This window comes from Cibotium barometz, chromosome 55 (assembly GCF_041138505.1).
Source record: "Cibotium barometz isolate CiBa-2024 chromosome 55, ASM4113850v1, whole genome shotgun sequence".
NCBI lineage: Eukaryota > Viridiplantae > Streptophyta > Polypodiopsida > Cyatheales > Cibotiaceae > Cibotium > Cibotium barometz.
Window position 1 is genome coordinate 38,425,503 of NC_141100.1, and position 9,940 is coordinate 38,435,442.

Below are 9,940 nucleotides of genomic sequence, written 5' to 3' on the forward strand. Positions count from 1 at the left end.
CTGATAGCCTCCTGCAAGCAATCAATTCCAATAGCTAAATTACGGCAAGATCCTTCAATTCCAAACATAAAATATGTATAACATGCTAATTCATACCTCACCAAGGGCGTCCATCTCTTACACTATTATTGACAATAAAATTAATCATGAGTGGTGGAGGATGAATACTTGCCACTACAGTTGTGAAGGTCGCACAAATGAGAGTATAGACCTTTAAAGTAGGTCACATGTCTCAATAAATAGGAAATCAATGAAATGCACATGCTCAAAGCACATCAAAAATTTACAAGAGTTAAGCTCACAAAGTTCCATACACTTACACTCCTTCAATCCTGTATCAAACATTCAAGAGACTGACCATTATGTAGCCATGTACTTGTGCTTTGCCACTAGATTTGCAACTTGTGCCATTGTTCTAATGATAAACAAGGTGCCATTATCATCAAGAACAATACTAGCTAGGTCAAAGATATGTTTGTCATTGTTCCAATGTGACAAATAAGGTGCCATTATCATTAAGAACCATACTAGCTAGGTCAAAGATATGTTGCTCGTCCCAATCTACATCGCAAACATGGCAATAAGAAATGCATAAAAAAGACCTAAAGAAATGATGAGGGAGAGGGAATGCTAACTTAGAAGTGCTGGACATCAAGGCTCACGTGCTATGTCATTCCATGTTGGGACTTCATTTTAACTTAACCAAAAATAGATCCACCTATGGGGGCAGCCTCACTATAATAGCATGACACCCACAACGTTTGAAGCAATGACTTAAATCTTTGATGAGTATTTTCTCCACCACCTGTATGCCATGGTTTGTTTACGAAACTGCCTACACAATAAAGAATTAGCACCCTTCCACACTTGGTTGGCTAAGTATCTAAACAAAGACGTTAATTGAAGTTAAACTTTTCATTCCTTCCTTCTTGCTTCTCTGTTCACAAATAATCCATATGTTAGTGATGGAGTATTGTATAGCAAAATTCATAAAACAATTTCTTAACCTACTTGTGTAGGTACCTTAGTTGTTGTTGGAGACTGCAGTGAGGTATACAAGTCATCCTCATTCCCACTATCTTTGCCCTCCTCACCATCACCATCATCATCCTCATCCTATTCTTTGTCTTCATTGGAGTCACTCTCAAGATCCTCCTCTTTGTCTTTATCACTTTCACACTGCTTGATTCTTCCTCTTCCTCCTCTTCATCTTGAACATGTATTTCCTTATCCTTTCCCTTCTTGCTTCAAAGACTTACTCCCTAAACATCAATGTCATGTTGTATTAGTGGTTGACAAGCCTTGTGTATGAAGAACACTGCTATAAGAAGACTACATTAAATTTTTTACATGTTTCATCCTTCTTGTCCTCAATGCATGAGCGTATTACTTCTCCTCCTCTTTCGGAGAGTGATCTTTTACGAAAGTAAAGGAAGAGTGGAAAACTTCTATATATTATAGACGACCACACATCTCGCCTTTGTGCTTGTGAGTACATGGTGCTCACATGCTCAGTGTCACACCGTTCCTTTAAAATTGGTGGAATGGTCTTACTTGAAAAGATGCAGGGGGGAAGAGAGCTTGAGCTCTTGCAAACACACACTCACAAAACCCTAAAAGAGAACACACAAGGTGAGAAGCTAAAAATCTTCTTCTTCTTCTTCACACAACACTCAACACACCATATACAAAGATAAGAGTACACAATATGAAAAGGTACTCAACCAAATACATACTAGGGTTCTCTATAGTGTGAACCCAACTAAATGAGCTGGCGCTATAACTATGCGAGTCTCTAGAATGGCTGTCACACAGCTTGTCATCCCACTGGCCGCATATCACCCATGATCTCACCAACCATGCCAGTGGTGTAAGTGTGGGGCCTATCCCCCAGGCGGGTCATCAATGTCCACCGCAGCACCTCTGTACTCGGCCTCTATAGTACTGGATAGAGCAATCGTAGGCTGCTTCTTGCTACTCTAAGTCACAGTAGCACTCCCCAAAGAAAACATGAAGCCACTAGTAGATCTTCTATCTGAGATACTACCAGCCCAATCAGCATTTGTGTACCCATGTACACATATCTCTGTCCCTGTTTCATAAAATAGTCCACAATGCAAAGTAGACCTCACATACCTCAGTATGCATCTCAATGCATCCAAATGTGGATTCCCAAGAACCTGCATAAATTGACTCACCAACCCAACAACATAGCTCAAATCTGGTCTGGTGATCTCGTCATGTAGATCAAGCTTCCTACTATGTGCCTATACATAGTAGGATCCTCCAAAATCTCTCCTGAATCTGCACTCAGCTTGCCATTCTGATCCAATGGCACTGAGATAGGCTTACAGCCTGTCATACCATACTTGGACAACATGTCCAAGCCATACTGTCTCTGCAGTAATCCAATACCATGTGGTGACCTAATCACCTCAATGCCTAAGAAATATCTGAGCTCCCCAGATCCTTCATCTCAAACTTCTGTCTAAGCAAGATCTTTACATCAAAGATCTTTGCATCATGGTCCCCCGTATTGATCAGGTCATCTACATAGATGACAACAAGCACAAGCCCTCTATCACTGTGTCTCACATACAGCGAGAAATCTGCATTGGCTACATGAAAGCTAATAGTGACAAGATATTCAAAAATCTTGTCAGACCATGCTCTTGGTGCTTGTTTTAAGCTATACAAGGCTTTCTTCAACCTGCAAACATGCTCGGGGTGACTCAAATCCTCATAACAAGGTGGCTGCAATATATACACCTCTTCCTGTAAATCCCCATGCAAGAATGCATTCTTTACATCCATCTGTATGTCTGCGCATATCCTTTGGCTATAAATCTAGCCTACCTGCTTATGCTTCCATCACTGTTATGTTTTACTTTGTACACCCACTTGCACTTTCTTGCCTTCAGGTAATTACACTAAATCCCAAGTCTCATTTCCATATAGTGCATCCATCTCCTCATCCATAGCTTTCTCCCAACACACATTTCCAACAGTCTCATCAATGCATGTGGGCTCTACAACCTGTACAACTTTTGGCATGTATGCATAGTGATGTGCCACATAACCGTCATAGGTAAACCTCTGCATAGGATTCTTCACTCTCCCAGATCTTTGCAGCTTTGCATTCATGGCTTCCATAGCCTTCTTTACACTAGGTGTTCTCATAGCTGGTATCCCAAGATCCTCATCAAGGCTCATCTCTGAGCCACTAGACTCTCCATCAACATGAGAATGCCCTGCAGAAATGTCAGGCATACTAAGGGGCTCAACCACTTTCTCTTTGCCTTTATGTGATGTACTAATCACATTTGCAGGACTGGTATTATGATGCAGCCTGCCACTCCATGGTCTATCAACTGAACCACTAGATGAGGACTCTCCTAGTCCACTCAAGACTGTGATTGCTGACTTGCATTCTATGCAACCACATTTCCACTCACATCAGTCCCAAACAACTTCTTTTTCAATAGCATACTAGTTGCTCATATAATCAAAAACAACATCCTTGCTTACCCTCAACTCACGTGTAGCAGGGTTATAACACCTGTATCCCTTTTGCTCAAGGGAATACCCAATAAACTCACATTTTTCAGCTTTTTGGATCCAACTTAGTTCTCAGCTCATCTGGCACATGCACATATGCATTGCATCCAAAAACTTTCAGATAAGATAAATCAGGTTTTCTGCCAGTAAACCTCTCCTCTGGAGTTACATCATGTATGGCTGCAGTTGGAGTCCTGTTCATGATGTAAACTGCTGTAGAAACAACCTCAGTCCAATAGCTATGCGGTATATTCTTCTCTCCCATTAATGCTTGCGTAATCTCAGCAATGTGCTTGTTTTTTCGCTCAGCAACTCCATTTTGTTACGGAGTGTATCTGCATGTAAACTGTCTTCGAATACCATTCTTCTTCAAAAATTCAGAGAACTCATTCGAGAAGCACTTTCCCCCTCCATCTGATCTTAGGCACTTTACATATTTCCCTGTTTGCTTTTCAACCATAACTCTGAAATTCTGAAAATGAGTGAACACCTCACCCTTCTCCTTCATGAAGTATATCCACACTTTTCTTCTGTGGTCATCAATAAATGTCACATATAATAATACCTGCAACCTCCCATAGACATGGTCTTCGTAGGACCCCATACATCTGAATGCACAACATCTAGTGCATTTCTGCTCACATTTCTGTTATGTGGAAATACATGCTTTGTTTGCTTTCCAAATTGGCATGCTTCACATATTTTCTGCATACCTTCAACTTTAAACTTTGGCAGCCCTATCACAATTCCTTTAGTCTGCATAGACTTCATTCTCTGCACATTCACATGTCCAATTCTTCTATGCCAAATGTCTGTGTTTGCAACAATTCCTGAACCATTTGCAAACATCGCAGCACTCACTTCAGGCATGTTTACATTCAATGTAAACATTCTGCCCACTCTGTTGTCTTTTGCAACCAACTTGCATTTGTCTTTAAAGTCTTCAACATAACAACCATCATGTCCAATTCTTTTATGCCAAATGTCTGTGTCAATTCCTGAACCATTTGCAAACATCGCAGCACTCACTTCAGGCATGTTTACATTCAATGTAAACATTCTGCCCACTCTGTTGCCTTTTGCAACCAACTTGCACTTGGCTTTAAAGTCTTCAACATAACAACCATCAGGGTTAAACCGAACCTGCAAACCCTGCTCAATCATCTGGCCAACTGAAACCAGATTCTTTGTTATATTTGGAACATGAAGTACATCTGCAAGGTACTTCACTTTGCCATCCTGCATAGACAATGGCACGGGCAATTGGATGAGCAGTGTCATTCCCTGTTTCCACAAAACGTGGTCTTTCAAGGTTTTTCATCTCCTTGAACCACTCCCCATGACTTGTCATGTGGTTCAAAGCACCTGAACCAACGTAGTACCATACATCATCTTTATGTGCTGCTTCAACATTTTCAGACATGGCATTAACGACATGCTGGATATCAAACAACCTTTCATTATCCTCATTGTTTCTGCTCGAGGATGCATAGTTGTTTTGCTACAATTTTCCATTTTGCATGTCAGCTTGCTTCTTATAACAATCTGCCTGCACATGTCCAGGCTTACCACAATAAAAGCATCCACATGTATCATTATACTACCTTTGCCAATTTTCATGACCTCTTTGACTCCCCCTGCCTGCAAGGGATTCCACAATACCCTTGATCTTCAATGCATAGACATTCACATACATACACTTTTTCTCCACAATATGAAGTTCATTCTTCAACTGTATCTTTCGCGCCTTGGTATTCGTTTCATAGAGTTTTACCAAGGTGTCCCACGCCTCCTTAGGGGACTTGGCATCCAGTATATGTGCCCAATCATGGTGTCCTGTATACTGATAGAGAGCCAATACATAACTTTTTCGGCTCCTTGTTCTAATCCTTGAACTCTTTCACATCTATAGCAGTCGGATTGATCTCCGGTATCTCCGATGCCTCTTCATGCTCACCTTCTATATAGTCCCAATAACCCTTTCCCATCAGGAAATTCATCAACCTGAACCTCCAAGCATGGAAGTTGTTCTTATCAAGCTTCTTAAAAACATTCTTCATCAGACCATAATGTAATCAATTTAATGCTACCTAAGTTAAGGTAGTGGGCATTGCACCTATAAACATATCTTGTCATTGTGTAAGCTTGACATTCGGATGAGAGTCAACGCTTTAGTTTGGTCTAACCTTCACTGCGCACTACCCAAACAAATTCTTTTTGTGTTGGCATTTCAACTCAAAGGTCTCCATAGCAAAGGTGGTTAGCATGACTACTCTGTACGTGTCTTTTATATGTCTGACCAATAGACATCCATACTCTACTATTTGATGCCACATCACCTCCCTTTGTAGCCAGTCATAGAATTGCATTGTTCTAGCTATCATGTATTAAATGCGATTCAATAACAATTACAAATTATTCATATTGATGTCACATTCAATAACAATAACTTGCACTTAGGTACTCTGAAAGACGTAAGCTTGTGTGCGTCTCCTGAAATCATAGCGCCTAACACATTTTCTTCTCGAAAGGTGGCAAGGTCGAAGAAGCTAAGCTTTACAACCTCTCCTCGTTCAAGCAAGCAAGCTTCTCCTCCCAGTTCACTTGAGATAGTAATCTTCACAAAAAGAGAAAGAAAATATAATTTAATGTTTATTCATGGGACTAAATGCTATAAAGCTTTATAGTACATTATGCCTGAAGAACTCTTCTCCTTGTTCAGGACTAGCGATCACCGCATATCTCTAGGTAGTTTTCCTCAGCTTTGGATCATCAGGACTCTTCTCCTTGTTCACGACTAGTGAGATCATCGCATATCTCTAGGTAGTTTTCCTTAGCTTTGGATTAGGCTTGTAGTATGCAATCGTTCCCCGAATTCCTTTTGAGGGTTGTCCTCTGGGTAGTTTTCCTCAGCTTTGGATAAGGACCCTTCTCCTTGTTCAGGATTAGCGAGATCACCGCATATCTCTAGGTAGTTTTCCTTAGCTTTGGATCAGGCTTGTAGTATGCAACCGTTCCTCGAATTCCTTTCGAGGGAGATTATCTTTTAATATCTCAACTTCTCTTGTTGCTGTGCCAAGTACTCATCCTGGAACACAACATGATATATACATACATGAGTTTATATATGAATCAAACTACTGAAAAGGTGGTGGAGTTTTACGATTATATTGTGTTTACCTTGAACACTATTTGTGAGAGTACAACAAGCAGGCAATTATACTAGGATCGCCGACCAACTCTTTTTTGGGTCTTGAAGTACTTCTCCTTCCACTTCTTATTCAACTCAGAAGCTTGTTGAAGTATTGTCTCCTTGTTGGATTGTCCCAACACTCTTATCAACACAATCTTGCCCAATGGGACACCTAGTTTAGTAGTGGTGCAAGTAGGCATGTTGAAGGAGGATGAGAAAGAGAGGGAGAGAGATAGAGTGTGTAGAGGGAGAAAGAGAGAGAGGGAGAGAGGGAGGGAGGGCATGGAGAGGGAGGGAGGGCATGGAGAGGGCTTAGATAGGGGGGAGAGAGCATATGGTGGCAATAAGAGAGAGAGAGGGAGGGGGATAGATAGAGGTGGAGAGAGCATGAGGGTTTGTGTTAAACGAGGATGACAAACAGAGGGAAAGAGATAGAGTGTGATGAGAGAGAAAGAGAGAGAGGGAGATAGGAAGATAGGGGGAGAGAGCGTATGGTGGCAATGAGAGAGAGAGAGAGAGAGAGGGGATAGATAGAGGTGGAGAGAGCATGAGGGTACGTGTGGAGGAAGAGAAAGAGAGGGAGAGAGATATAGTGTGTAGAGTGAGAGTGTGTTGGTTGCAACGGGCTGGAGGGGGAGAGAGAGCATGACGGTGCATGTTGAAGGAGGAAGAGAAGGACAGGGAGAGAGATAGAGTGTGTAGAGGGAGAGCATGTTGGTTGCAGTGGGATGGAGGGGGAGAGAGAGTATGGGGGGAAGGGACTGGGTTGGTGGGCTGGGAGTAGGGAGGAGGGGATAAGAAAGAGAAGACATGGGTATAGAGAGAGAGTGGTTGAAAAAAAAAACCCACTCCAAAACCCGCTCAGCGAAACTCGCTCTGTGTCCATCCCCAGATTATGGTGGCTAACATTGTTTGGTGATACAACATAATTTGTCAAAGGTTGCGATGACTATCAATGTACCACAACAAAGAGACATGATGCTCCTTGTTGGAAATGCCAGCATATGTGTCATCATTCTCATAGTAATGTCCCAATTGCTTAATTGGAATTTGGATGAACCCAAGAGCATTACTATCCTCTCTCAAATGTTGAGGTATCAACGTCTTGGTCATTTCCTGGTTTAGCATGTGGCTCTAAAGTTTCCTAAACCCATCCTTTCACATCCATCCATAGGATAGGATTTCTCTACGAAGCCTAATAGGCATTTTCACCTATGAGCGATAAGAATGACATCAAGCTTGAGCAATAATTAATAGTTTCTTTTAACATTAATATATGTGTAAGATAGAGAAAGAGCGACACAGAGAGAGAAAGGAAAATGCTGGCTACATCTCGTGGTCTGCATGCTATCTCACTTTCCCTAACTAGGTGTTCAATCCCATTTTCCAATCTAGGAGTATAAATATCATCCCCTGTTTCAAACATTATATTCATGAGGTCATCTCTCAACCCTTCCTTAGATCCTTCTCCTCTTCTTGTTCTCGAATAGGTTCTGGGATATTTAGTTTCTTGTTTTGGATTACCTCCTCAGGGGGGTACACTATTTCCATAGCCTAACTACTCTTTAATCTTTGCTCAAACTTTCCCTGGGCCTTGAGTAAGGCTGTTGCAATTTCTAGTTTTTCAATCTCTTTTTCAGCATTGGGATATTCTCCATCAGTCTTTGGGTCACTAGACTGTCTAAGGCCGTCTGTTTAAAAGATTTCTATATTGGGATGCTATCCTAGTTGGATCATGTCAACCTCGTCTCTATAGTCCCTTCATTTGAACCATCTTGAATTAGGACTAATGCCTCACCCTTGCCCACCCTCTTTGGTCACCTTCTCCTCCCCTTTTTAGAGTCGGAGACATCATAAACAATCAACATCAATCCTATACTAATGACAAACATCACACACAACTGTACCTTACAATCACCTTATTTACCATTAAGAATGTCATTTTTTCAAGCAAACATGTTTCTACAGCTACCAAGGCCATACAATAGATAAAGAAGCCCATGAATACATGCGTAAGCCAAGACTTGGATTGTAAAGTGAATTGGTTTCTTGTAGCTCTATGTGCCATGCACTCTCATTGCAAAATGCTATAGCAAAGAGTTGTTATCTTGTGAGCATGAGCGGTCATTATCTGTGAGAGTTAACGAAATGTGATACTCTCTATTCACACACACACACACACACACTCTTCCTTTCCGTAAATAAAAGAAGATAAGCGTTATTTCTTCAAGATAATCCAACTAATCCACCTTCAAGATTAAGGAATGGGTTCCCCAACCAAGAGGTCTCCTAATCCCTAGTTAAAGTGAAGGAGCCACCTGCTCTTGAGACTCCCATATGTACTGGTCATCATCATTGTGCTTTGTGGATTACAACCTTCAAAGTGACAAGATCAGTCGAGTAGAAATCTACTGTAAACTGCCCTATCATGCTCACATCAGTTGGGCTTCCATGAATTCCTTCATCCCCAAGCATGTAATCATTAACCATATCAGCCTTGGTCATGCGGATCCCACTATTGAGATCATGATGGTTGCACTGTTGGCCGTCGTCTCCGGCACAATGTGAATGAAGAGGTCCAGTTGAGAATCCAACATGCTATATGAGGCACTTGAATCGGATTGTGTCCAAAGCTTCTGAGGCATTGGTGAGATGAGCTCTCGTAGGAAAATCTCCTTATTAGAATAGAACGTGTTGATAGTGAGGTTGGTTGAGAAGTTGGTTGATCTTGGCTTGGAAGGCAAAGGTCTCCGTGGCCTGAGCTTCGAGAGGCAAATCACGCGCAGAAACGGTGAGTAGAAATGGGCCATTTTTGCTCGCCATCAATGGCCACGAGTGTGAGGAAAAATCTGCATTTGAATCGTGAATTTAAATCGTGAAAAGGTGTGCAAAATGCTTTGAAAATTATGAAAATTCCTTACGCTTGCAAGCCCGCCCTCCAAAACCACTGTTAACCTACAAACCCACCTACAAACCTGCCTTCCAAAACTGCAATGCTTTTGATGAAAACCGCCGAAAATTTCAAACTGCATGTTGTTTCCTTGAAAGTGGAGCCCGTGCATGACCTGAAGCCATGCTCACTAGAGGCCATAAATGCATATATTTTGGCCTCCGTGTGATCTACCTCTCGCTAATGCCAATGACTCCTCTCCCTCTCTCGCTCTCTACAACCCACAATGTAATAAAAGA

General features: G+C 41.6%; 1 pseudogene; it reads right to left on the bottom strand.

Annotated features, from left to right (window-relative positions):
* Positions 1-5,977: 5,977 nt before the first annotated feature.
* Positions 5,978-9,574, bottom strand: LOC147607727 (heat shock protein 81-1-like; annotated as a pseudogene).
* Between the last annotated feature and the right edge of the window lie 366 nt (positions 9,575-9,940).